Source organism: Artemia franciscana, chromosome 17 (assembly GCF_032884065.1).
Source record: "Artemia franciscana chromosome 17, ASM3288406v1, whole genome shotgun sequence".
In the NCBI taxonomy this organism is placed as follows: domain Eukaryota; kingdom Metazoa; phylum Arthropoda; class Branchiopoda; order Anostraca; family Artemiidae; genus Artemia; species Artemia franciscana.
In genome coordinates, this window is record NC_088879.1 from 3181664 (window position 1) to 3208187 (window position 26524).

A 26524-nucleotide genomic window follows, 5' to 3' on the forward strand; every position below is an offset into this window, starting at 1 on the left:
ACCAGGTGGGATGAAACTTGTTACAAATGGGAGATGAGATCTTAATGAATAGCTCTTATTTTAAATCCTGACCTTTATTAAGCCTCTGATTTCCTTTTAAATCAATCTATTGATTCTTAGAATTTTGCTAGAGCTCATGCCATATGTTCTCTTGGCTCTTCCGACTTCGTCACAAGCGCCTTATGAACTCTTAGCGCTTTTTTTGTACTGACACCAAAGAGCGAATTCGGCCCTTTTGGGCTTGTGATAGCCGTTTTGTTGGAATAAACTCTTGTCTTACAAAAACAAACTTGTTTTATTTTCTGAAGTCTTGACTTTTCAAATTACACCTTATCTACCCAGGAACGTTTTTCCCCAGAAAATTCTTCTCCACAAAAATCATCCATGCTTATAACCGACTCACGGTCTCATCTTTTAATAGATGGTGCTTAATGATCCATAATTATACAGAAGTTCTTGAAATACGGTATGGATCAATTTTATTAAATGGAGCTTTTATATACATTTTCATTTTTAAACATTTTTCTTGTATTTACTAATTGAATTTGAAGGAACGCATTTGTCTCTGTGCTTTTCTACATAACAAAATGAGCCAGGAAAGTCTAAACGGATTTGTTAATAGTAAGGGAAAAAAGGTCTTGACCTAGCATCCCAACCATCTTGAGGTTTTCGCTCTTGTAATATATTTAACCAGTCTTCAAAATTTATCCCTTTATAAATTTTTTAGGTCGGAATAACATAGTGTTTATTGTCTGTAAATGATTGACGTTCCTCTTCTTTTCTAGGTAATGAAGTAGCTGCTGGGCAGTAAATTTCGAACTCTCTGTATAAGCCTGTTTTCTGTTGCATTCGTCTTTTTGTGTATAGACACTTATTTTTACATAAAAAGACAGTGCAGCAGAACTGGTTTCTTATAATTTTAAAGTTTAGATAAATAAAAAATCAAGGGTTCTAAACCTTAAGTTAAATAGAATCTCAGTAAAATTCACGTGTATTTTTCTTTCTCTCATTTTTTCATATTTTACAAAAAAAATAGAACCCTAAAAAAAATTTTCTAATTAATATTCTTTTTTGCTCATCCTTCACCTAACGAATTTACTGCTCATTGAAGCTGTGCAAGTATGTGGCCTCTGCTCCTGCCAAGGAACCCCTTCCTGACTCAACATTCAAGACCATTTTTCCCCTTATTTTAAATGAAATTGAATCAATAAAACATTGCTTATTTGCATTCTTGCATACTACTTGATGTTCCTAGAGTTAGGGATAGTTTATAGGGACGGAGTACAAGATAGATAAAATACAAAACGGTGTTCATCAAAACAATTAATGAAGATCACTTATTATACACGAACATGTGTTGGATACTTCTAGGTTTAAACATCCCCTTTTAAGACAGGGATGTCATAAAGGAAAACTGATTTTGTGGTTATGTTTCAAAAACAGTTTCGACAGATCTGTTTCTGGGCCCACCATTTTATGTTTACGGATTAATGCTAAACATTAAAAAATGTAGCTAGGCTTTTTTATATATAGAGTGAACCTTGATAAAAGTTGGAAAGGCGATCTTGCTTGTCGAAATGCCCCAATGCCAGAATTTACCGTATCTATATGCTTACTAATGGCAAAATAGTAATAATTATGAAATGACTAAAACAATTCATTCTCTCAAATATGTTCAAAAACTATCAGAGAAAGAATAATTTCTTTTGAAAATATTTTCCGTATTCATTAAAGAGCCAACACCGCTAGTTGTTTGGGGGAGGTAAATGAGAGTTGCGCAACTCATATTTATGGCTTTTTCCTTTTTTTTTCTCGATATCTTCATTCAGTGTAGTCTGTTTGGTTTATGATTGTTAACTTAGAGGATTTGATTTATGCCCGTTCTGATCTCTAAAATTCTGTCTTTTCTTGGGAGAAAATACATCGTTTTTATGTATTGGATTTTCAGTGAAATGATTGTGCATATATTATTTTTGTGTGGCTTCTGGTGTATAGACGAGCATCCTAACCCCCAAAAACCTTGGGGTATTTTCTTGAGTATCTAGGCTTGTATGAGAAGGCTAGAGGAATTTTTAAGAACCTGATAAAATTATTGATGAAGAATCTCGATCATCCTTTAAAAGATCAATACAGTACGGCCGTGCGAAATACGAAAGGGATTGTATGACATTTTCGAAAATGTTAAAGATTAAAGCGTTTTCAGTTGAGTCATAGCACATGTGAAAGCTTTTGAAATTGTTGAGAAAACTTTGCTCGGGTATATAGATAGAACATGACAAATAGATTCATTAGAATGTCAATAACCAGGAGAGTATTTTCAGTATCGTTATTTGATCTCTTAACACCAAAAACAAGAAGAACAATAGGGAATTTTTTAAGACAGTGGGAAACAAATTAGAATGAATATTTCGGCCCTATGTCCAAGGGCCGTCTGCAGCAATACAAATAAGAAAAAACAACTTACAATAGGATAAAATCAATAAAACTAAAATGAACAGTTTTTCAAAACAGTCCCAGCATCCTTACCTCAGTGAAGTTCAGCCAGGACTCTGGTTGAGGCGTTTCCTTTTTGCAATCAATGGCATTTTTCTAGCGGCTTCATCACGGTAGGGTTTATGCCTGTCCACTCGTAGCAAAATCAATTTTTCACTGTCAGCAATTGTCATATTGTTGGTAAATTTACTTAGATTGCCCTCAAAGTGCTGTTTTGGCGAAAGGACCAATTCTATTGGTGTCAGCTTGTAGGGATTAGCCATTTTTTAGGAAATAGTTTGTAAAAGTCCTGCAACTAACGGCTGTAAAAGTGCAAAGAAGCTCTTTTACAGCCGTTAGACTTTATTGGAAGAAAAATTTTCCCCAGCCTCTTTTTCTTAAATGCGCCTCTTTTCTTAAATTAGACTCAAATATTGATTATATTAGATGTCAGCTGTGCTTACAGGCCATTGTCTAAATCTTAAACCGTGAGTAATGTAAAACACTCTTGATTTATATTGCTAAAAGTGAAGGTGGAAAACTATTGCTGAAAGTGAAGTCTGTAGGGGTAAAATATTTAGACAGTGTGTAGGTGGAAAACTATTCTTACTATATAATATGCAGAATAATTGTAACTAACACCTTAGGCATGCAGACCCACTATACTTCCCCCCCCCCCTAATGTTCAAATATATGGCCCGATTTTTTGAAGAACACTTTCAAGTGTTCAGGACAGCCTACATGAAGAACATTTTTCCTTGTAAATTTTTCCCCCTTGTTTTTGCCTGCTATGGCACGCACTAGTGAACAATTTAGCTCTGTCTGTTCCTAAAATACTTCTAGCAGCAGAACATCACTCTCAGTTAAATTTAAACAAAGCTCTGATAAGAGATTATTGAATTCTTTTTCAACCTCATGTTTGAGTTTAGCTTTCTGAAGCCTTGGTTTGGAATTACCTATGACGTAAAATAAATATCAGTTTTCTTGTAGTTTCTTCAGCAACTTGATGTCAACTAATGACCTTTTACTGTTCATTGGTAAAAATAGGGTAATTTTATTGTCAAAAATGTTGGTGACTACAGTCAAATGCTTGGGTGTTTTCTGATTGAGATACAGCACAATGTAACTATAGGTCTATTTTAAGCCTGATTGTGTGCTAAGAGTAGAAATTTCGTTTCACAGGGATATATTTGTTATTTAAACTTACGAGGAAATGTTAATCACCAACAGTCCTGTAGGTAATATATTTAGTGCAATTCAAAGCAAGTGACCTCATAAATTTGTTCTGATGAAAGAATTTGTGGAGAACAGCTGTTACAGATATTTTTTCATGATTAGATTTGACCTTGAATAATTGTAGCATCTCTTGAGACCATTCTTCAATAGATCCAAATGAATCATTTGGTTCAGTTAAATAGTTTGGTTCAATAACGTTAAATACATTAAGCCTTTGTATGAATTTTGTGTCTGGTGTAATAGTCTTTATTTTACCATACAACTCTTGCTACACGCTATAAAAATAGCAGATATTTTTCGAATTTTATAAAATATTTTTTTACGATGTTGAATAATTTTCGTTAGAAGTCTTGTTTTGCCAGACATTGATGGCCCGCAAAGAAACAATCTGAATGTAGAGTTTGGTCTTCTCAATTTTTAAAAACAGCTAACTCTAAAATGCCTCAATGTGTTGAATAAATATTAGTTTGCTATGTTCGAGAATAAAAAAAATAAGGATAATAAATGGTTTCTTTACTGACAAAAAATTCACTACAAAATTATAGTGACATTCGAATGTCACATTTATTTTATATAACACACAGTAGGCACTTGGGGAAAACAATAAACATTTTTATTTAGATAAAATAGACACTTGGGAGAAAAATATTAAACAGCGACACGATATGAAAGTTCTTGAAAGGGGACCTTGGAAGGCACGGCGGTCGTTGCGGTGGCCAAAGGACGGAGCCAGGCAGACGCCAGGTAAACAATAGTATAATATTAAACACTTTATGTCAAGATATAGAAAAATATACCGACACATAAAAAACAACAATAAAAACTCTGCCTTACACGGAACAAACACACATGTAAAAAAAAGCACTAGTGAAATAAAAAAAAAGAACCCCGTCCCGCCTACTATTGAATTTATTCCTGACCGAGATGTTGCCTGTATTGCACACATTCATCTCAGTTCGAAGTAGTGTCCATGTAGAACTTTTCCACCATCCGCACACACACTCACTTTGTCCGATATGGACTTGGGATTTTTGTCTAGTCTAACCATGTAGTTTCTAAATTTTAAAGAGCAAATTGCTCTGTCTTTCACTCTTGGAACTAGATTACTTTCTACACAGTTTCTATAAACAGTCACACCAAAATTATCCTTCACATAGGGCAGGGCTTCTTAAACTTTTGTAATTCCCGACCCCATTTACGATTGTGAGTTTCTTGGTACCCCAATAAATATAAAAGAAAAATAAATTAGTATTTTTTGAAGACATATTTATTAGGTAACAATATACATATGCATATGAAAATATATAAATTTAGAACTCGTTTTGAAACATATAAAAACCTAAAATTGAAATTTGCACAAAATGTTATAGAAATGTTTTTATTATAGTTTCAAAAACAAAAGTGGATTCTGACCGTCTTAATCAAACAGTTCGTGGTAACGAACTGTAGTAAGGAGCGACCAGGCTCAATAGTAACCGAAACTCTATAAAACGGGATTTTGATACCAATAATTCCATCAAAAGAATTGTATTTTAATGCTGATTTTAAATATATAAGTTTCATCAAGATTAGTCTTACCCATCAAAAGTTACGAGCCTGAGAAAATTTGCCTCATTTTAGAAAATAGGAGGAAACACCCCCTAAAAATTATACGATTTTAACGAAAATCACACCATCAGATTCAACGTATCAGAGAACCTTGTTGTAGAAGTTTCAAGCCCCTATCTACAAAAATGTGGAATTTCACATTTTTTGCCAGAAGACAAATCATGGATGCGTGTTTATTTGTTTTTTTGTTGTTTTTTTCCCATGGGTGATCGCATCGACTCAGTGGTCCTAGAATGTCGTGAAAGGGCTCATTCTAACGGAAATTAAAGTTCTAGTACCCTTTTTAAGTGACAAAAAAAATTGAAGGGCACCTAGGCCCCCTCCCACGCTCATTTTTTCCCAAAGTCACTGGATCAAAATTGGAGGAAAAATTTGGGTCAAAAAAAGGAGGGTATTCTCCTTCACATAGAGTATTGGTACTTTCTTACAGAGTGTGTGGATTTTCTCATCGTGTGTATGCACAGAGTACACCTTTGAACCTGCAAGAACAGCGTGGAAAATCAAATCACTCCCCGTCTCAGATTTTACAAATATAAGTTTATTTGGGGCCTGGTGCTTAACTAGTTCCCGGTAAATGGACTCGTTCCAGTGGGTAAAGTCCATTCGAGAGCTATTTTGCTTACCACTTCCCAAATTATCGTATAGAGTGTCTGTTTTAACTTTTAACAGGAGTGAATCAGTGATTCCATAATATACTTGAGCTTCCCCTCCCTTGGTGTTTGAGCCTACACATTTTTTAATAAAATTACAACACAAGTTTTTTTGAAATTTAAAAAATGGCAACGCCAGTGGCAATGTTTTTATTTAACGAAATTTTCTTTTTCCTTTTCTATGGTCAGATTGGTTGGCTTTATGAATCTTTGCGACCTTGAAACTGTTTCCTAGCATCCATCTCCAAAGAACGAGGTATAAAAAAAAAAAATATTGTGTTTCGGACGAAGGTCGGCAATTAATTTTTGTTTTGAAGGTTTCCAGAACATACCCCCATCCTTTAACGTAGACTCAGGGGGTCCTCAGACACCGGTCTGTTTTTACACAGGAAAATAAAATTCTTTACCGAGTCATGAAGTTCAAAAGACATTTCACTATCAATTTCAAAAACCTTCCTTGTGGCCCATTCTTTTCAACAGTGGCAATATATGGAAAAATTTGGATCATAAGGACTGTTAAGCCATTTATAATTCTCACATGGCAAAGAGTAGTGAGACATTACCGACATATGAAGTAAGTTCATATTAAGAAAAACTATGTCAAATTTTTCACCGGTGCGTTGTCCGGTTGGGTCAGTTTTCATGATACGATTGCCATGGAAAACATACCCTCCTCTCAAGTATTTCTCTACAAATAAGTGCTTATTCACAGCGGTGGTCAAACCTCTTTTCTCTTTGCTAATTTTAAGAATTAAATCCCTTACACGTTAACAAATATATATGTCCTTACACATTAACAAATCATGAATTTCATCATCTGAAGAGCGTTGTTTAAGGAGGGGAAAACTATTAAAATCATTTCTTTTCTGTACTTGAATTAATTGACTTACAGATTTGAGGAAAAAAAAAGGAATCTAAAGAACAGATTATATTCGAGAACGTATTATGATAATGTTTTGTTTACTATTTTAAATCTAAATCTAGCAGCTTCTAAAAAGATTTGGGTAAGATATTATGAGAAATAGAACCATCCAGCAAGTGCCATATTCAACCTCAGCTCTTAACAAACGTGGCAACGCTGGCAGTATGAATTTCAAATCATAGTGTGAATTGTGTATGTTAACCGGTAGATTAGTTATTGTTTAATACATAAATTGCAAGATTTATGGGTGAGTCCGTGAAAGTTATTACAACGATAAATTGATATTGTGTAAATGATCATGATCGTGAACTGGCATCTCCCCAGTACTCTCAATAAATTTCAATTTAAACACTCAATACATTTTCTAATTTTTAATGGCCAACTTGTCCTCTGATTAAAGGGTCATTGGATAGGCTGCATTGCCCACCTGTGAAATTGACTAATTATGAGTTTTAATAAGTGCAATCATGGCTGCAACCACAAAATCTTTCCCGCCCAATGCTTCAAAAATCTCTACCAATTGCATCGTATTTCTCGAGTCTCTTTTTCCATATGCAAAAGAGGCAGCAATGGCTTCATGTTCTTTGACACTATTTAAATCTGATGTATCATGTCCATCTGTGAGTTTGTCCTCGTAAACTAACACCATCTTGTCACTCTGTAAGAGTGAATTCTAAAAGTTCTTGAATCACAAGATGGCATTGTCGCCCGAAACTGTCTCCACAGATTGATACTCATGACGCTTATAATGCTTGAAAGGGTGCTTTGATATTAATTTGGTGTGGAATCTAGACTGACACATTAGATAATAGTAGCTTGTCCCTCTCCCCGAAAAATATGTACTATAGAAAAAATGTGGAACTGAATTAGCCTCTTTAGCAAGCTCGAAAAGAAGTCATACCCAGTGTTTCACTGATTCAATGGACGGAGCCCTCACTGAATATGCTACCCTCTTTTTATCCTTACATCTCCCTCCTCAAACTCTGTATCATATTGTAAAATAGTAGCACCAATCCTTATATGCTCATTGGCCCGCTTAAAAATATTTACTCCTTTAAGTGTTACTGATATTGACCATTTAAACAGTTAAAGTTTACCTTAGGAAAATCTGCCCCTCTCTGGGCCCATTTACTGCCAAATCACCCAAATCTACCCTACTAGTACCCTTTTGCAATTTGTTGTGGGCTGCTATCACAAATGCGTATTGAAGCAATGCAACCTTGTTTCAAAAAAAATTTCTTGAATACTACTACACCTCCTCAAATCTGAATTGTATTTTGTACCTGCCTTCCCCTCCCACCTCTTAAACAAAATCTATTTTGAAATTACACCCATTAATATATAAATTCTCAATAAATAATACCTCTGACCCACTCCCCTTTCCATTACAGTCATCCTATTTATTCATAATACTATCTACCCAACCCGAAAGTACCCCTTCAGAATTGTGCAAGTCCGGGTCAGGTGATTTTCAGTTTGCATACAATACTAATACAAATCACCCGATTTTTGGTTTAATTAAAAAAAAAATTTGAGATGGATGGGTTGATCCTATCCCTACCTCCCCAATCCTGTATCTGTTTTTCAAGAAGGGCTCGAATCCTGCTCCCATATGAGAAGACTATGTCTGTAGAATTCGTGATTCAACAGCCCACTATAATTAGGTTAAATGGATCCCAACGTCTGCCCTATAGACATATATTTTGCAGAAGGTAGAGTTCAACAAGTAGAAGTATAGTAATACAGGGGATGAGCCACTTTCACTTTGTCCAACAGCCCCAGCTTCTCCTTTTTACGGTCACTGTGAGTGTTTAGGAGGGATAGCCACTCTATCGTCTCTGGACTGAGTCTCTGGACTGTGTTGGTTGTTAACTCCTCTTGTACCCAATCCAAAAATTCTGCATTAAGACCAAGATTGGCTGGAAAACTATCTAAATCAAAGTTGGGGGATTTATACTATCTAGGATCATCTCACAAAATATGTTTAATCCCTCTCGTTCACTCTCCTTTGGGGCCTTCTCTGTCTCAATTTGGGCACAGATACTGTCATAAAATGCTGATTTTGCAACAAGACAGGTGTCTTCATACCGTCAAAGAGATTGTTGACCCTTTAAGTTGATGGCGCTGATAATGTCGCTCGCTGGAAGAAAAATAATACTACCAGCTTATTTTTTTTTCAAATCTATAATTTTCATCGTTTTAATAATCTATTTTATTTTTTGGAGGCCAGGGGCTCTCAAACCTCCCCCCTGTCTCCCCAATACTATCGAATAGGGTTGGGACCAGCAGTCCAAATTATTTGGGTATGATTTTCGTTTTATTAGTCTGAACGAGAATATATTATTCAGCAAAAGCCTATAAAATTATTTTTTTAGGGGACTTGGTGGAAGGGGCAGTAGCTATCAAACAGGGGGTTACTCAACATCTGTTTGAAATGGGATGGTTTTATTAAATTGAAAAAAGAATAAATTCACTATGTTGAAAGGCTTGTAACTATTTTTAGGAGTGGCAGAACCCTCGATAAAAAGCCCCAACATAATTGTTTAAAGGTTTATAGCTTTTTTTTTTAGAAGGGGCAGAACTCTTGAACAGGAGGTTTCGACATCATGTTTAATAGTCTGTCATTATATTTTTAGTGGAGCAGAACTCTCCAACAAGGGCCCCAACATAATATTTAACAACCTGTAACTTTATTTTTTAGGAGGGTCAGAACTCTCGAACAAGAGGCCCCTCGATACCCAGGACCGGACATACGCAGGACCGGGTTGTAATTTCTAGGCAATTCAAGATTTTATTTTCCTCTGGACTTTCCTTTGAAAAAGACTGTTTTCTTCAAATCTAAATTATACTCATTCTCCATCATATCCAGGACTATCCAAAATATAAGGAGTGGAAGCTCTCTGGGATGTCAATTCACGAAAATGTAGGGGGATAGTAAATGTATTTGCAAAACCTAAAGGGAGGAGGGAATTTTCTCTATGGAATTCATAAGCCTAATATTCTTTCTCTGTAAAATTCTAATCTCTGGTACATTTCAAAACCAAAGGGGGGAAAGGAGCAAAAATTATAGGGGGCAATTTTGCCCTACCGTCCCCAATTTGGGCTTTTCGGCGCGGGTACATATACAAGATTCAAGATTTATTTAAGATTTTTTCAAGATTTTATTTAAACTTCTGTACAACACACACAATATATAAAAAAAAAGGGTCAAGCCGGAGACACAAGGTCAAATGTTGTCTGTTCTTTTACACTCGAAAAAGTTCTGTGTTAATGTATTCGTTGTCAGTTTTTCAGCCCCCCACCCCCAGGGGCTGAATGGTCAAAATTTTAATTTTCGTAAATGAGGGAAGTTTGTTTGGGACAATCTTACTGTCAGAAATACCTCTACCCAAAACCTTCTACCTCTGCTTGGGTAATTTTATGAATGTTATATTTTAGTTCATACTCAAAGAAGTTATGCGTCTATGGATTAGCTATTACCCCTTCAGCCTTCATATTGTAGGCTTAATTCAAGTAGGCTTGAGAGGTTTAATCTCTCCGCTCCTTTGACCTGCAGGATAACCCAGAAAACTTGTACAGGAGTCCAGTCCCCCCCCCCATTAGACAACAAAAGGATATACAACCTCTCCCGTAATAGCTGGTGCACATTTAATGCATAACTAAGAATATAACTGCCTACTAAATCTGTGTAATAACAATTCATAAATTTAACAAAGCGAATTTAAAAACCATTTTATTTGACATTTGTCTTATGATTCGGCATTGCCACTAAGCTGACCCAAATAATAATTAATGCTTCCATTTGCCCCTCGAGGAGCCCTTTGAGGAGGGTATTACCACCATATTCGCTGTAAGCTTGGGTGATTTACATAGAAACTGTTTCATTTGTTCTTGAAATAGAATTGACCCATGTATGTCACCTTTCATGCTTATTGCCCCTATCTGACTTATAGCTATTGATCAAACAGTTTGTGGTAATGAACTGCAAGTGAGAAACGACCCGGCTCAATAGTAACCGAAACTCTAAAAAACAGAATTTTGATACAAACCGATATTTTTTTTTTCAGGGGTGATCGTATTGACCCAATGGTCCTAAAATATTTTGAGAGTTCCTGAACTGTTATCAATAGTGCAATGCACAATGACATGAAAATATGACACACTCAAAAGCAACGCATTAGCCGGGTTAGAGTTTTAACTAGACTATAACCCATGTTCACAGTCTATAGAACTGGGGGGGGGACAAAATCATAGTTTAAGATTAAACTTCTCATTTAAGGAGTGGAAGGAAGAGCAACCAACAATTTGAAGGTAGAGAAGACATGGGTCAGATCAGACACGCATGAAAGAATTGCTTTAGGTGGAGAGGCAGAATTGCTTCAGGATAATTGAGAACATATCTTATTTGATAAATTTGAATAGTAAGCACCCAGTAATTCGTTAAAATTCGGGGTTTCAATGGGTCCACGCTCCAAGCCGACCCTTGTCCCCACGAATGAGTCTCTGGCACAGATAATTTTTGCTATCTGCTTGCAGTATAACCACATACATCATAATTTGGCGTTGTGTCCGTAATTTCTTGCGGATGGTTCAGCCTGAAAAATTATTCTTAGTATACTTTCATTTGAAAAAGACTTTAGTCTATAATGGGTTTCTCGATCACTCTGGAAATCCCTCCTTTTGAATCGGGAACGGAAAGCAAAACACGCAAAAATGGTCCTCAGATCGTTTCCACGAAAGATCTCCGCATGCAAAATTCAATTGACAAAGATAATGTTAGTCAATTAACAAAAATTTTGTGTATTAATCTTTCAAATCCCCCCTCCAGTGTAGAATTTTCCCTGGAATTTGTATCCCCCCCCCCCCAAGGACTTTCCCTACTTAAGGAAGATCCTCCAAATGGAAATCCACTCCAAGCATAAAATCCCCCCACCAAAAATTATCTGTATACTTCCCAATAAAAAATATTATACGTAAACAATGGGCAAATTTCATAACGTACAGACCTCTCTCCATGGACTGTGGGGGGTAATTTTTTCGACTACAATAAGCGAAATGGTAATCACAAAATTTTGATTAGATAATATTGGGAAATAAATGGGCGTGGGAGAGGGGCCGATTGCCCACCAATCTTTTCTGTCACTTAAAAGGGCACTAGAACATTTAGTTTGGGTTTGAATACGTCCTCTCCCAGTCTTTTTAAACCAGTTTTTCAATACGATCACATCTGAGGAAAAAAACAAAACAAAAAAAACACATCAAACTAACAAATAAACAAGCATCCGTGATCTGTCTTCTGGGAAAAATAGCAAAATTCTACGTTTTTGTATTTAGGAGCTTGAACTTCGACAGTAGGATTCTCGGGTACGCTGAATCTACTAGTGTGATTTTCATCAAGATTTTATGAGAGAAATAGTCTTTTTACTTGCATTTTATAATCTATTTTTAATTTATATATATATATATATATATATATATATATATATATATATATATATATATATATATATATATATATATATATATATATATATATATATATATGTATATATATATATATAAATCAAAAATAGATTATAAAATGCAAGTAAAAAGACCATTTCTCTCATAAATTGAGGATATTTCTTTGACTCGTAGGTTGATCTTAAAATAAAGGTAGAAAAATCATAGCCCCATCCCCAAACCCCCTCATGAACAGAAACTCCGGATAAAGTCCTGTCGATGGACCAAAGGTATAATGAGGCCTTCACCTGTTGGTTTCTGGATAAGTGAACTAGAAGCGAATGATTTATCAAGGAGACAGGAGGAGTCTGTAAAGCGCAGATTACGTTTCCATTAGCTACCTGAATTTATGGGAAAAATCAGTAAAGGTTCAAGTGTCCTGAAATAAATTCAATGGAATCAAAGGAAAAAGTAAAAGATAGACCTGTACTTCAGAGTATGCCGACAATTCAAGTGACTTCTCCGCTTAGTGAGTACGACTGTGAACCAGACCTCTGGGATGTCGACAGCGATTCAGAAAAAGAAGTAAGTACTAATTTCTTCATTAAAGAATTTTTTATATTATAACTGTAAGGAGCGACTAGGCTCAATAGTAACTGAAACTCTAAGAAGCGGAACTTTTGTATCAGTAGATACGTCAAAAGAACCTTATTATTATGCTGATTCCAAATATATAAGATTATAAGATTCATCAAATTTAGTGTTACCCATCAAATATTACGAGCCTAGGAAAATTTACCCGATTTTCTAAATAGGGGGGAAACACCCCCTAAAATTCAAGAAATCTTGATGAAAATCACACTAGTAGATTCAGCGTACCCGAGAATCCTACTGTCGAAGTTCAAGCTCCTAAATACAAAAACGTAGAATTTTTGTTAATTGACTTACATTATCTTTGTCAATTGAATTTTGCATGCGGAGATCTTTCGGGGAAACAATCTGAGGACCATTTTCGCGTGATTTGCTTTCCGTTCCCGATTCAAAAGGAGGGATTTCCAGAGTGATCGAGAAACCCATTATAGACTAAAGTCTTTTTCAAATGAAAGTATACTAAGAATAATTTTTCAGGCTGAACCATCCGCAAGAAATTACGGACACAACGCCGGATTATGATGTATATGGTTATACTGCAAGCAGATAGCAAAATTTATCTGTGCCAGAGACTCATTCGTGGGGACAAGGGTCGGCTTGGAGCGTGGACCCATTGAAACCCCGAATTTTAACGAATTACTGGGTGCTTACTATTCAAATTTATCAAATAAGATATGTTCTCAATTATCCTGAAGCAATTCTGCCTCTCCACCTGAAGCAATTCTTTCATGCGTGTCTGATCTGACCCATGTCTTCTCTACCTTCAAATTGTTGGTTGCTCTTCCTTCCACTCCTTAAATGAGAAGTTTAATCTTAAACTATGATTTTGCCCCCCCCCCTCCAGTTCTATAGAATGTGAACATGGGTTATAGTCTAGTTAAAACTCTAACCCGGCTAATGCGTTGCTTTTGAGTGTGTCATATTTTCATGTCATTGTGCATTGCACTATTGATAACAGTTCAGGAAGCTTTCCAATAGTTGTGCTAATATGCCCTGGTCTGTCAGCGTAATGTTTCATAGCTGATTAAGTCTAAAACTATAAAGACAAAAAAAGACCTTTTTGGTAGGTATGGGATCAACTTTTATTTACGCTAAACTGTGGGTACATTTTGGGCACGGAAGACATCAAAAATTGTTTATATGCATTTTTGTTAGGTTTTTACAAGTTGGACAAAACCTTCTGGTTTTTTTTTGGGGGGGGGGGTGAATCTCCTCCCCCTTGGATACGGCCTTTTTTCTGGGTTTGTAAGCTGTTGTAACTTTACAATAACTATAGTTACTCATTTTTGACATCCGCCCAGAATGGTTGTGAAGTAACGAGGGGAATAATTAAGCTCATAAGGGAAGACCATCAGAAGTTTCAATTGTGTCCATCTCTCTTTCACTCTAATAAATATTTTCAATACGTTTCGATATGGTAGTAAAACTATGGTGATCATGAAATTAATTTACCCAAGATGCCTATGAACTATCTTTTGGAAAAGTTACCGAAAAAGCAAATTTGAAGTCACCTTTCTGTCGTTCATGTTTCAACTGCAGCTGCAAGGAAAAGTTTAATTTTTTTTACTGCTTTTAAACCCGGAATGCACCCTGTATAAGCTAAATTGGCAGAGACTAGCCTAATCTTTAGTCAGTATTTATTTCTTAGCCTCTTTTTTTTTTTTTTTTTTTTACACGAGAATCAAACCATCCTTGGACTGCTCGTAGCCTTTCTGTCGTTCATGTTTCAACTGCAGCTGGAAGGAAAAGGTTAATTTTTTTTAACTGCTTTTAAACCTGGAATGCACCCTGTATAAGCTAAATTGGCAGAGACTAGCCTAATCTTTTGTCAGTATTTGTTTCTTAGCCTCTGTATAGTTTTGGATAGTTTAAACACCTTTTTTTTTTTTACACGAGAATCAAACCATCCTTGGACTGCTCGTAGCAGTCGAAGCCAAAAAGTACAGGAAACGAAAGAGTAGAAACCGGCGTTGCCGTTTAAAAGAAAATTCACCAATGCCATCTAGCACTCGGTAGCTTTGTTTGACTCAAAACCGCTGGATACCTGTTTTTTTTTTAGGTACTTGAAAAGGCAGGGTGTAGTAAAGAAAAATTAATTCTGTCATCAGTCGGCCTATGGGCTTACAAGTCAACTTTCCGAGCTATCCTAGATCCACCTTATGCAGCTCCAATCATTCTTGAAAATAAAATTACTATGTTAAAATGGGTAAAACACCACCTAAAATCCAAGCAATTGCTATTCTTTGCGTCAAAACTCAGTTAATACAGTCCATTTTTATGATATAAAGAAAAAATCTGATATAAAGAGAAAAATAATTAGGCCCTTCATAATGTTAAAATCATCGAAAATTTTGACATGATTTCTGCTAACGTTGAAAATTTCTTATTTTCTTAAAAGGTCTGGCACATGATCTGCCTTTTTATTATCTTTCTTGGAATTCATCCCCCTACCTCTTCCCTCCGTCAATAATAAATTTTTCCGTGAATAATTATGCTACCTAAGTATACATCTAAGAACACTAAATCTCACAACTTAGCTTTCAGACCGCGGTGTAGAAGCACTTTATATAAGCTATGGACCAAGTTAAATTGGGATCCAGTGTAATATTCATCCTCCAAACATGAATTTGTTCTTGTTTTTATTGTATGTCTCTAAAGTTTTATCCATTTGACGTAGTGTAGCCCTATTTGAAAATAATTTCATAGATGAAAATATTTCTATTTATAGTTATATTTTTAATTCTATTTATATTATTATTTATTATGCACAGTATACCGCTTATTTTACACGGTGGAAGAATTCAGTCGTACTCCATAAAGTCTTATAAAAATACATTGGTCCAAAAGTAGTTCGTCCGGGCCGGGGTAAATATAGCTGCTAACGCTCTTCCTCCACCCAGTTCCAACTAGAGCTTCAATGTTTTCTCCCATCCAAGAATATCCTACTTTCCTTAAGTTTGTCTTCAGAATTTCTTCCCACTGTATTTGAGAAGGACCTAGCCTTTATAAAGATGACATCCATAAAAGAGGAATTAATCATCACGTTTCATAAAGCTTAATCTTTGGTATACTGTCGTTCAAAGGATCATCTTCCATGGCCATATTTAACAGCTCCCACTATTGTCATAATCAAATACATCATAACCATGGTTATAAGACCATTGACTCCCACTATTGTCATAATAAAATAAAATCATAACCGTGGTCATAAGACTATTGACTCCCGTTATTGTCACAATCGAATGACATCATAAATGTGGTCATAAGACTATTAATTCCCGCTTTTGTCATAATCAAATAAAATCATAACCGTGGTTATAAGACGATTGACTCCTACTTTTGTCAGAATCAATTAGCATCATAACCATCGTAATACGACTTTTCTTTCAATTCTTCTATACTTTTTAACGTCGAAAAAAGTCCCCACGTCTTTCCATTTATTACTAAAAATGAAATATAAAATATAATAAAGGATTATATTTAATAGGTCTTATTTTTTAGCCCCAAAGAATGGCCAAAAACACAATCTTTAACAATCTGTCATCTATATTCTGTAAAACATGGTCTGCCCATGTTAGTGTTTCTTCCATTATTGTCCCAGCTAGTGGAGTTATACCTCGTTTTTCATACAGCTTAATGTTAGGTATTCCTTGCCAAAAAGACTACCAACCTAACCTTCAACCTTAAAAGCAGCAAAATAATTTCTGTATATAGCTATGATCATTTAAATTTAATAATCGATAACGTTTAAAAAGATAGGGCATTCGCCAAAGCCTCTCTATCAGTTGAATCAAATAAAATATAAAGTTGAAGACTACACTCACCTGATGAATGAGAATTTTCTGAATTATTAACCAAAGAGTTAAAATATTGTTGAGATATCCTCCGAAAACGACACTGTCTCTCTCAAAAGAACTTAATTCACAATATTTCTTAGTCTAATAAGTGCCATTATGCCAAGTAATTTACTTTGTACAGAAACGGAAGAATAAACCATTTTAAAACTTTACAAAAAAAACTATAAGCAATTATCTTATTATTCAAAAACCTTCATTAAGATATTGATCCCTTGATTATTTTTTATGAAGAAAAAATTGTTTTGGCGAAGGTACAGGACAATTTTCTTTACAATGAAATGACTAAGTCAATTAAAATATAATAAAAATAAAACAAATTCAGCTAAAAATAATCTTTTTTATTCTATTTTTTTCCTTTTTGTAGCTTCAGTTCATATCAGTGATACGATATCCGACAGCAACTGTACATCTCCTAAAATAGTGTTGTCATATCAGAATCCGCAACTCCTCTTTCTGGGGCAGACGACGAAATGTCTGATGAGGAATCAGTTAAAGCCCAGAATTGGCGGAAAAGCAGCGTCTTATTAGTTCCTGAGAAAAGGAGTCGCCACTCACGTCGTCATGAAAGAGGCAATTGCAGCAACAGTTTTTTGTTTTGTAAGTTATTTTTGTAAAATATACCTGTTATAATTATATGTTTCGTTTGGAATTAATATCGATTAAATCATCTGTCATAATGATTTGGTATCCTAACTTCAAATAAAACGACTGATGTGCCTTGCATATTGATATATGAGGTCTGAAGTAACGGAACTTTAAGAAATTTCACATATTTTATTGATTTTTCTGAAGCTTTCTGCTCTTCACATAACTCATGTTTTTTGTGTTTTATACAAATATTTCCTTCCTCTACCTTGAAACAGTTTCCATTCTACGTGAACTAGTTGAATAGCCTGAACGATACTAGAGATTAGATTTTATTATATCAAAAGCATTTTCGTTCTAAAACATCAACCACTGTTACTCGATAAACCAAGTTAAAAAATAAAATAAAATTTGAATGTAAGTAAGGCGTAACTAAAAAATTGAAAGAAAAAGAAGCCATACTATATATGATAGCGTGTACCACCCTTTTCCCTTCCCAAAACACTTCATTCTTTACTCTACGGCGTGATCTGGAAGCAGCTAAAAAATTAGTCAGACAACAATGAGGAACGAAGCCGTCGCTTCCACCTAAGGCTAAATTTCAAAGAAACCTCTTACTGTTGTTCTTCAGCAGTCTTTTATCATTGTTTACAAAATTGAATTTCACTTAAGTACAAGTATTTGGAGATATTCAGCTAAATGACGATCTTAAGTGGAGAGGCGACAATCCAAACAATCTGAAAGGTTGGCTGGAAAGTGCTTATAAGATGAGGTTTTTATTTCTAAAAAACGTCTAACACAAACCCAAGTGACCGGAATTCGTACTTTAGTGTCAAAAAATACAAAATAAACAAGCAAATTTAATAAGTCTGGAAATGTTTTTTTTTCCAAAAAGTTGAAAAAGTTGTAAAAAATAACAGTTGTCAAAACAGTAGAAAATGTCCAAATAATAAGAAACATAAAAAATTAAAAAACGAATAAGCTAGATAAAAAAACACATAAGAATAATTTAGTCTTACACTAAAACATACAAAATACAACTCAATTAAAAAATAACTAAATTTGTTAGCTAAAAATTTAAGAGTTGCAAGGTAAACAAAAGAGGGGGGAACTCATGTATTTAACATGCTCACTATACAGAGGATGAAAGTCCTTCTGTGTCTCTCGGTAGACAGTATAAATGGGGTAAAAAGGGGAATTTTTATTGAAGTAGAACGTGGGAGGCGAGGACGAAGGGGGAACTAAATAGGGAAAAGGTACTTTTCCCAGAGACTATGAAGGGTATTGTTGGCGAAATAAAGGAAATTTGTATTCTGGGTGACAAGATCAGTTCTTCGAAGAATGGAGATATAAAGGATTTTAACCTCATTCAAAATAATACTTAGGCACCTTTTTTTTAGACCGCCTCTATTCTTGCTGACAATTGCCAAACAGCACACATATACTCTATGATTGTGCGTACATATGAAAGGTAGATTCTCAAGTAATGGGATTTAGGACATTTAAAATTTTAAGGAGGAACAATGTGGTATTTGCGCTTGGACATGACGATCCCATTTTAAGTCACTTGTGATGACAGCACCCAGTAGTTTTGTAGTGCTAACTGACATTTCAAGTGAGATTGGTCATGTTAAAAAAATGGGAGTCTTTATAAAATGAATTAAAAAAAAACAAGTTTTTTCAACTGAAAGTAATGAAAGGGATTAAATTTAAAACGAGCAGAAAGTATTCCGCACAAGAAAGAGGTTGTCCCCTCCTCAACGCCCCCCTCTTTACGCTAAAGTTTGACTCTTTCTCACAACTCTGAGTTTTGAAACAATAAAAATTTTAGCGTAAAGAGCGAGGCATTGAGGAGGGGACAACTCTATCATGTACGGAGTAATTTCTGTTCGTTTTAAGTTTTAATGTCGCTCCGTACTTCCAGTTGAAAAACTTGTTTTTTTTTTATTTAATTTCTGAACGGCTTTGAATTAATGCACGTTTTGATGTTAGTGAATGACTTGTGCTCTTTTTAAGAGTCAATTCAATTTAGTTAAATTCATTTATTTACTAAATGATATGACAATTATTTACGAAATCAACTTTAGCAGCATGGAAAGTAGAGTGGCCTCTCTGAAAACCAAACTGCGTCTCACTTAATAGGCCATCATTCGTAAGATGGTCGTTAAGGAGTTGATGGACCACTTTCTTAAGTATCTTGGAGAACATCGGCAATATTGAGATTGTTCTCCTGTTACCCATATTTGACTTTAAACCTCCTTTGAACAGAGGTATTGCTTTAGCATGTTTCAAGGCATCTGGGAAGGTGCCTGTTGTCAGGAATGTGTTAATGATGTGAAGCAAAGATGGAAGTAGATACATCATTGTGACTTTAAATGTGAATAGATTTACATCACCAATCCCAGCCGAATTTGATTTAATATCTATAACAATTTTTATAGCCTTATTACTTTTAGATTTTTCAAACCGAAACTCCAATCTTTCCCCTCGATCATCCACAAATTTATGTGAAAGTACAGTTTTTGAATCATTTCTAGCATCCTCATGAACTGAAGATCCTATTTTTGAATAAAAATAGCCGAAATGACTGGAGATAATAAATTTGTCAAACAGGTCGTAGAAACAAACTGTAGTAAAGAGCGTCCCGGCTCAATAGTAAACGAAACTCTAAAAACCGGAATATTGATGCTAAAAGATACATCAAAAGAATTGGATCTTTATGCTGATTTTAAATATATAAGTTTCATCAAATTTAGTCTTTGTCATCAAAAGTTACGAGCCTGAGAAAATTTACCTTATTTTGAAAATAGGGGGAAACACCCCCTAAGAGTCATAGAATCTTAAAGAAAATCACACCATCGTATTCAGCGTATCAGAGAACCCTATAGCGAAAATTTCAAGCTCCTATCTACAAAAATATGGAATTTCGTATTTTTTGCCAGAAGACAGATCACGGGTGCGTGTTTATTTGTTTTTTTTTTGTTTTTTTTCTTTCTTTTTTCCAGGGGTCATCGTATCGACCAAGTGGTCCTAGAATGTCGTAAGAGGTCTCATTCTAATGGAAATGAAAAGTTCTAGTGCCCTTTTTAAGTGACCATAAAAATTGGAGGGCACCTAGACCCCTCCCACGCTCAGTTTTTTCATAAATTCAACGGATCAAAATTTTGAGATAGTCATTTTGTTACGCATAGTCAAAAACCATAATAACTATGTCTTTAGGGTTGAATTACTCCCCCACAGTCCCTGGGGGAGGAGCTGCAAGTTACAAACTTTGACCAGTGTTTACATACAGTAATGGTTATTGGGAAGTGTACAGACGTTTTCAGGGGGATTCTTTTGGTTTTGGGGTTGGGTTGAGGAAAGGGGGCTATGTGGGAGGATCTTTCCTTGGAGGAATATTTCATGGGGGAAGAGAAACTCAATGAAATGGGCGCAGGATTTTCTAACATTGCTATAAAAAAACAATGAAAAAAATAAAATTGAAGAAGTTTTCAGAACAGAGATAATTAAGCATATGAGGGATTCTAAAAATACTTTAGCATAAAGAGCAATATATTTAGGAGGAAATAAATACATCGCTCTTTATGCTAAAGTATTTTTAGTAATTTCAACTACTTATTCTATGGCCTTTCTGATTCAGGGGTCATTCTTAAAGAATTGGGACAAAACTTAAGATATAGTGTAAAGAGCGAGGTATTAACGAGGGGACACACCCCCTCATATACATAATAAAAATAAAAGAATATAAAAGTTTGTTACGTAAGTTAATGCTTAAGTTACGTATGTTTTTTACTAATAAAAACGTTAGTTAAAAATTTAAAGTTCTAGTCACCTTTTTAAGTAACCGAAAAATTGGAGGGCAACTACACCTCCTTCCCCATCCCTCATTTTTTTAAATCGTCTTATCAAAAGTAAGAGAAAGCCATTTAGCCAAAAAAAAATTAGTATGCAAATTTCATTTTAATAATTTATGTGCGGAGAGCCAAAATAAACATAAATTAATTCAAAAACGTTCAGAAATTAAATAAAAAAAAAAAACTAGTTTTTTTAACTGAAAGTAAGGAGCGACATTAAAACTTAAAACGAACAGAAATTACTCCGTATATGAAATGGGTTTTCCCCTCCCTAATCCCTTGCTCTTTACGCTAAAGTTTGACTCTTTGCCACAATTCTAATTTTTAAAACAATTATAAACTTTAGCGTAAAGAGCGAGGGATTGCGGAGGGGAAAACCCATTTCATATACGGATTAATTTCTGTTTGTTTTGAGTTTTAATGTCGCTCCTTACTTTCAGTTAAAAAAACTAGTTTTTTTATTTAATCATTTACAGACGCGACATACTTTTCACTAAAATACCTTATTCTTAGCATGGTGTTACAGAAATTTTATTCTGTTTCTTGCCTTTCTGAACTCCTCGAAATCAGTCGGATCCTGAGTATTTAGAGTTTGCTCGTATAGCAGATCTCTTTTGTTTCTCTCACTTATGATTTGGTCAGTAATCCATGGCTTTCGTGGTTCATCCTCCTTCTGTCTGACAGCTCGTTAGGGATACGTTTTATCGTAAATTGGCAGTAAAATAGACATGAATTTATTGTAAGTTCAAAGGATCATCTTTTTGATGCAAAAGATATTTAATGTTAACTGGCCGCTTTGAAAGAGTTTGACAAACCGTCTTTTGGTCAATAGCACAAGTTCCAGTTCCAAAAATAAGTCTTAAAAAATGAAAGATTCTGAGATTTCAAAATTGACGTATTGTAGACAAACTATAGACAAAATATATCATATTATGGATAATATTTTATTTAGACAAAGTATGGACAAAATCTGGCTGAAAATGACAAATAATTGGGTGCTTAGGGGACATATTCATGCAACTGAAAGTTTGAAACCCTGATCTTGTGTATTACTTTCATCATCAACCTTCTGAAATTCCGGCGGCCATATTAATAGGAGTCAGAAGGGGTTGGTGAAAGAAATTTTCAGGTTCCTCAACCGGAACCTGAAAATTTCCATTAAGGTAATAGATAAACTTGCTTGAATACTTTATGTAGACCCATATTTTAACAAGGTGGGTCTCTTTAAATTAGTCTGTAACTCTAAGTAAGAATAGAAATCAAAAGAAAAGGTAATTAGGCTATGCATAATGGATAGTTTGTTAAGTAGGCTAATAAAATTCCCTTTTCACTGTGAAGCCTGTAGCATATGATGTCTATTAATGAGATTATTCTGTATCGACTTCATTTGATATCTAGCCTAAATTTGAAGGCGATTTAAAATAAAAATCATAGGCTATAGTTGTAATTTATTGTTCTTGCTTGGGTTAAACCGTTTACATTTTTGCCAGCTGATAGGAGAGTAATTGCAAAAATAGAAAATGTCTGGTTAATGTTTATATTAACAGACTACATAGGTAGCTTAGGAACAAACATAGGCTACCTCTATATTCAGGATTGCATCCTGATCCAAATTTAACATACATTTACATCAGAAATGAACTTTATTCCCCCATAAATATGTAACAAGGTAAATTTGTGACAGTGATATAACTGACTTACCAATGAAGTGAACATACCACTTGTTGCCTTTTTTAGGCTATGTTCTTTACAAATATATTAATTTCTTTTATTGTAAATTCAAATTTAAGCACTTATTAACATAACCTTAGATTGCTACAAATAATTTTGTATCTGAGAAAATGTAGCATTATTTTAACAAATATGACCAAGAAAAGATGATGCTGAGAAAATATAATATTTTTTGTGGAAAACAAGCAATAACTTATACTTTATTGAGAATTTTAATTGAAACTTAAATTTATAGCTGGAACTGCATTCTGAATCCAAATCTAACATGTACTTTCATCATAAATAAACTTTATTCCCACCCCATCCCCCTAATCTGCAAATATATACCCTGAATTGGTATGCAGTAGGGTAAGACAACCAGTACTGGGGCACTTTGATCACTCTGCCTATTTGGGGACATAATTTTTGATTAGATCACAACATGTCCAATACTGGGACAAAGGACTTTAATCTTGGACATCCAATCCATACATTCTTCTGGGTTGTATCCAAAAAACCTGTTGTCTTTTGTCCCAGTATTGGACATGTTGCAATCCAACCAAAGATTCTGTCCCAGAATAGGCAGAATGATTGAAGTGTCCCAGCACTGGTTGTCTTACCCTTAAGTTCACTTTTGATGCAAATGAATATTAAATTTAGATTCAGGATACAATTCAGAGATTCAAGAGGTAAGTTTGTTTCTTATCTACCTGAATAGTCTGTTAATATTAACATTTCCAAGAATGGGAAGTAAATTTTTTGTTGTTCATACTATTGACTTAAGAATAAAGTGAAACTACCTCTAAATGTTTCTTTTTACATTTTCTTTACAAATATAATTATTGCTTCTGTTGTAAATTCAAATTTCAGTACTTTTTGAAGTTTTGAAAATGACCAAAATATTTCTAGATTCTGGGTATAAAAAAGGTTTAGAACATTGGTCCAAAACTTAATATTTCATTAAACATCAATTTTTTAATTTGACAATATTATGCTGTTTTCTTCTTCCTTGATGCTTGATGTTCAATTAAAATATGGGTTTTCTATAAAATATTTGAAATATGAAAGCCAGCAAAACAAGGTATAGATAACTATCCCATGAGGTTTCAATCCAAAGCAGTATTTAAATTTACAGATATTCAAAATGTTAGCAAATTCAGGTTAGGTTTAAAGGGCTTAAATTTGAATCTGCAAATAAGTGATTTTTGTATTTGTATAAAGTATAAAAAAAGCATCAAGCACCTTAATGTTCACTCTTCATAAGTCAAAAATATGAACAATTAAAAATTTTCCAAATGAGTAGTTATTAAGTACTGGAGGCATTATCTTAGACTGTCATAAAACTACCTCTAAATGTTTCTTTTTACATTTTCTTTACAAATATAATTATTGCTTCTGTTGCAAATTCAAATTTCAGTACTTTTTGAAGTTTTGAAAATGACCAAAATATTTCTAGATTCTGGGTATAAAAAAGGTTTAGAACATTGGTCCAAAACTTAATATTTCATGATACATCAATTTTTTAATTTTACAATATTATGCTGTTTTCTTCTTCCTTGATGCTTGATGTTCAATTAAAATATGGGTCTTCTATAAAATATTACAAATATGAAAGCCAGCAAAAGAAGGTATAGATGAATATCCCATGAAATTCCAATCCAAAGCAGTATTTAAATTTACAAATATTCTAAATGTTAGCAAATTCAGGTTAGGTTAGGTTTAAAGGGCTTAAATTTGAATCTGCAAATAAGTGATTTTTGTATTTGCATAAAGTTTAAAAAAAGCATCAAGCACCTAAATGTTCACTCTTCATAAGTCAAAAATATGAACAATGAAAAATTTTCCAAATGAGTAGTTATTAAGTACTGGAGGTATTATCTTAGACTGTCATAAAACTTCAATCTTAACTTTCCTTTTATCAATTGCTAGGCCTAGCCTACAAGATAATGAAAGGGTTCATTTAAATTTGAAGGATATTGACCAAACTCAATTATTATTAGTATTTTATGTATAAAAATTTATGATAGAACAATGAAAGTAAGGACAGTTTTTGGACTAGTAAGCTTTTTTTTCATTTGGCTATTGTGACTAGAGCTTTTATTGCCTCTATAAGCTATATTTTATCATGACCCCTAGTATTAGTGCACACATGGGGCTTTTGAAAAAGAAACATGTTAAGAAATCAATATTCAATATGGTACCACTTCCAATCAGGCTTCTTTTAATAAATACACTTTCTCTTTTGTTAACATAGGGTGGCTTTGGATTTGAAAAACAATGCAAGAAACAATGCATTGACATTTGATTGCTTCTAACCAATTTTCTGAAACAAAGCAGCATCTATAATTTTCTTTAAAAGTATATGTTGAAAGATTGCCTATAACTTGTGTTGTATATTTTTACTTATTTTACACAAAGAAATTTTTTAAACCATAGGCATGTCTTGTCATCTGTGAATATAGATATCTATCTTATCTATCTGTTATCTTAATCTAAGCTTGTTTAATACCTTTGAAAGATATGCAATTTTTGAAACAAGTATTTATTTTTATTGTGTATTTTAAAATTTAAATGGTATCCAATATGAAATGTTGAACATTTTGATTCTCAGCTAAAAGTAGAACTTGTTTTTTCTCAAGCTGCAAAGATTTGGGATCCTTAGTGTGTCCCTTTACCTGTAGGTGCTCCTTGACTTGCAGTATGGTTAAAATGGTATATTAGCAGATCTGCATTCTTTGAAAATCACTTCTGAATTTTTGTTAATATTATTGGTATTAACTTTTTCAAAAGAAAAGCAACAAACTTTTGCATCAAGTCCCACCAAAGACTTATGTATTATCTTATTTGACCCTTTGGGCATGAATGAGGAGACACTATTGGAAGCTTTATTTTAAAAAAAATTCATTTTACTTTTTGTAAAAACTACTTTTATTTTCTAATGTATTGAAATATATATTCCATGCAAGATAATCTTTATTTTAAAATGTTTTTAAAAATTACAAATCCAGATAAAAAAGATAAAAATACACTTCAAAGATATAAGATAATATAAACAGCAGCTGAGTATGGATCACCTTATAGATGATCAGACAAAATGGACCAAGAGGTTTCTTTTGTTAGAGATGATAATTGATTGTCACTCTGATATCTTAGTCAGAGAATAACAGCTGTCATTTAGTCAAATATTTGGTCAAATCTCAGTGGATGACCAAACAAATAACCATTATGGCTCTGAATTTAAAGCTAACTTTGATGCCTAAATTGAAAGTAAAAAATTTTGCATATTTGAAATCTTCTTCTTTGGCAGATGCAGGCTTTTCAGTCAAGACTACTCAGCCATTTTTCTTTTGATTCACTCTGTGATGGACAGTGTTACTGATTTGGCTGCTTCTTATTTATCTAAAATTTGCTCAGAATTTTTTTAGTAGATCTTTTGATTAAAGTAGATGAAATATAAGGTGATAAATACTGATTTTTGAGCTCTGGGAGCATGTATAGTGAGAAAGACTCTTGCCTGATAGTGAAAATTTGTGGTGT

The 26524-nt window shown here is 34.1% G+C and overlaps 2 protein-coding genes and 1 long non-coding RNA gene across 8 annotated transcripts in view; 2 read left to right on the plus strand and 1 right to left on the minus strand.

Moving 5' to 3' along the window:
* LOC136037602 (uncharacterized) overlaps positions 1-17487 on the plus strand; it is a 112619-nt gene extending 95132 nt beyond the window's left edge. Inside the window, exon 2 of the long non-coding RNA XR_010619975.1 lies at positions 17203-17487. This is a non-coding gene — a long non-coding RNA (uncharacterized LOC136037602). The remainder of the gene's footprint in view (positions 1-17202) is intronic.
* The window catches only part of LOC136037695 (uncharacterized), a gene marked incomplete in the record, with an annotated part of 547833 nt that overhangs the window by 385664 nt on the left and 135645 nt on the right, over positions 1-26524 (minus strand).
* The window catches only part of LOC136037698 (uncharacterized), a 59354-nt gene continuing 55172 nt past the window's right edge, over positions 22343-26524 (plus strand). For all 6 annotated transcript variants that reach the window (XM_065720460.1, XM_065720461.1, XM_065720458.1 and 3 more), the window contains exon 1: positions 22343-22440. The gene's annotated coding sequence lies outside the window, so the exon portion shown is untranslated. The remainder of the gene's footprint in view (positions 22441-26524) is intronic.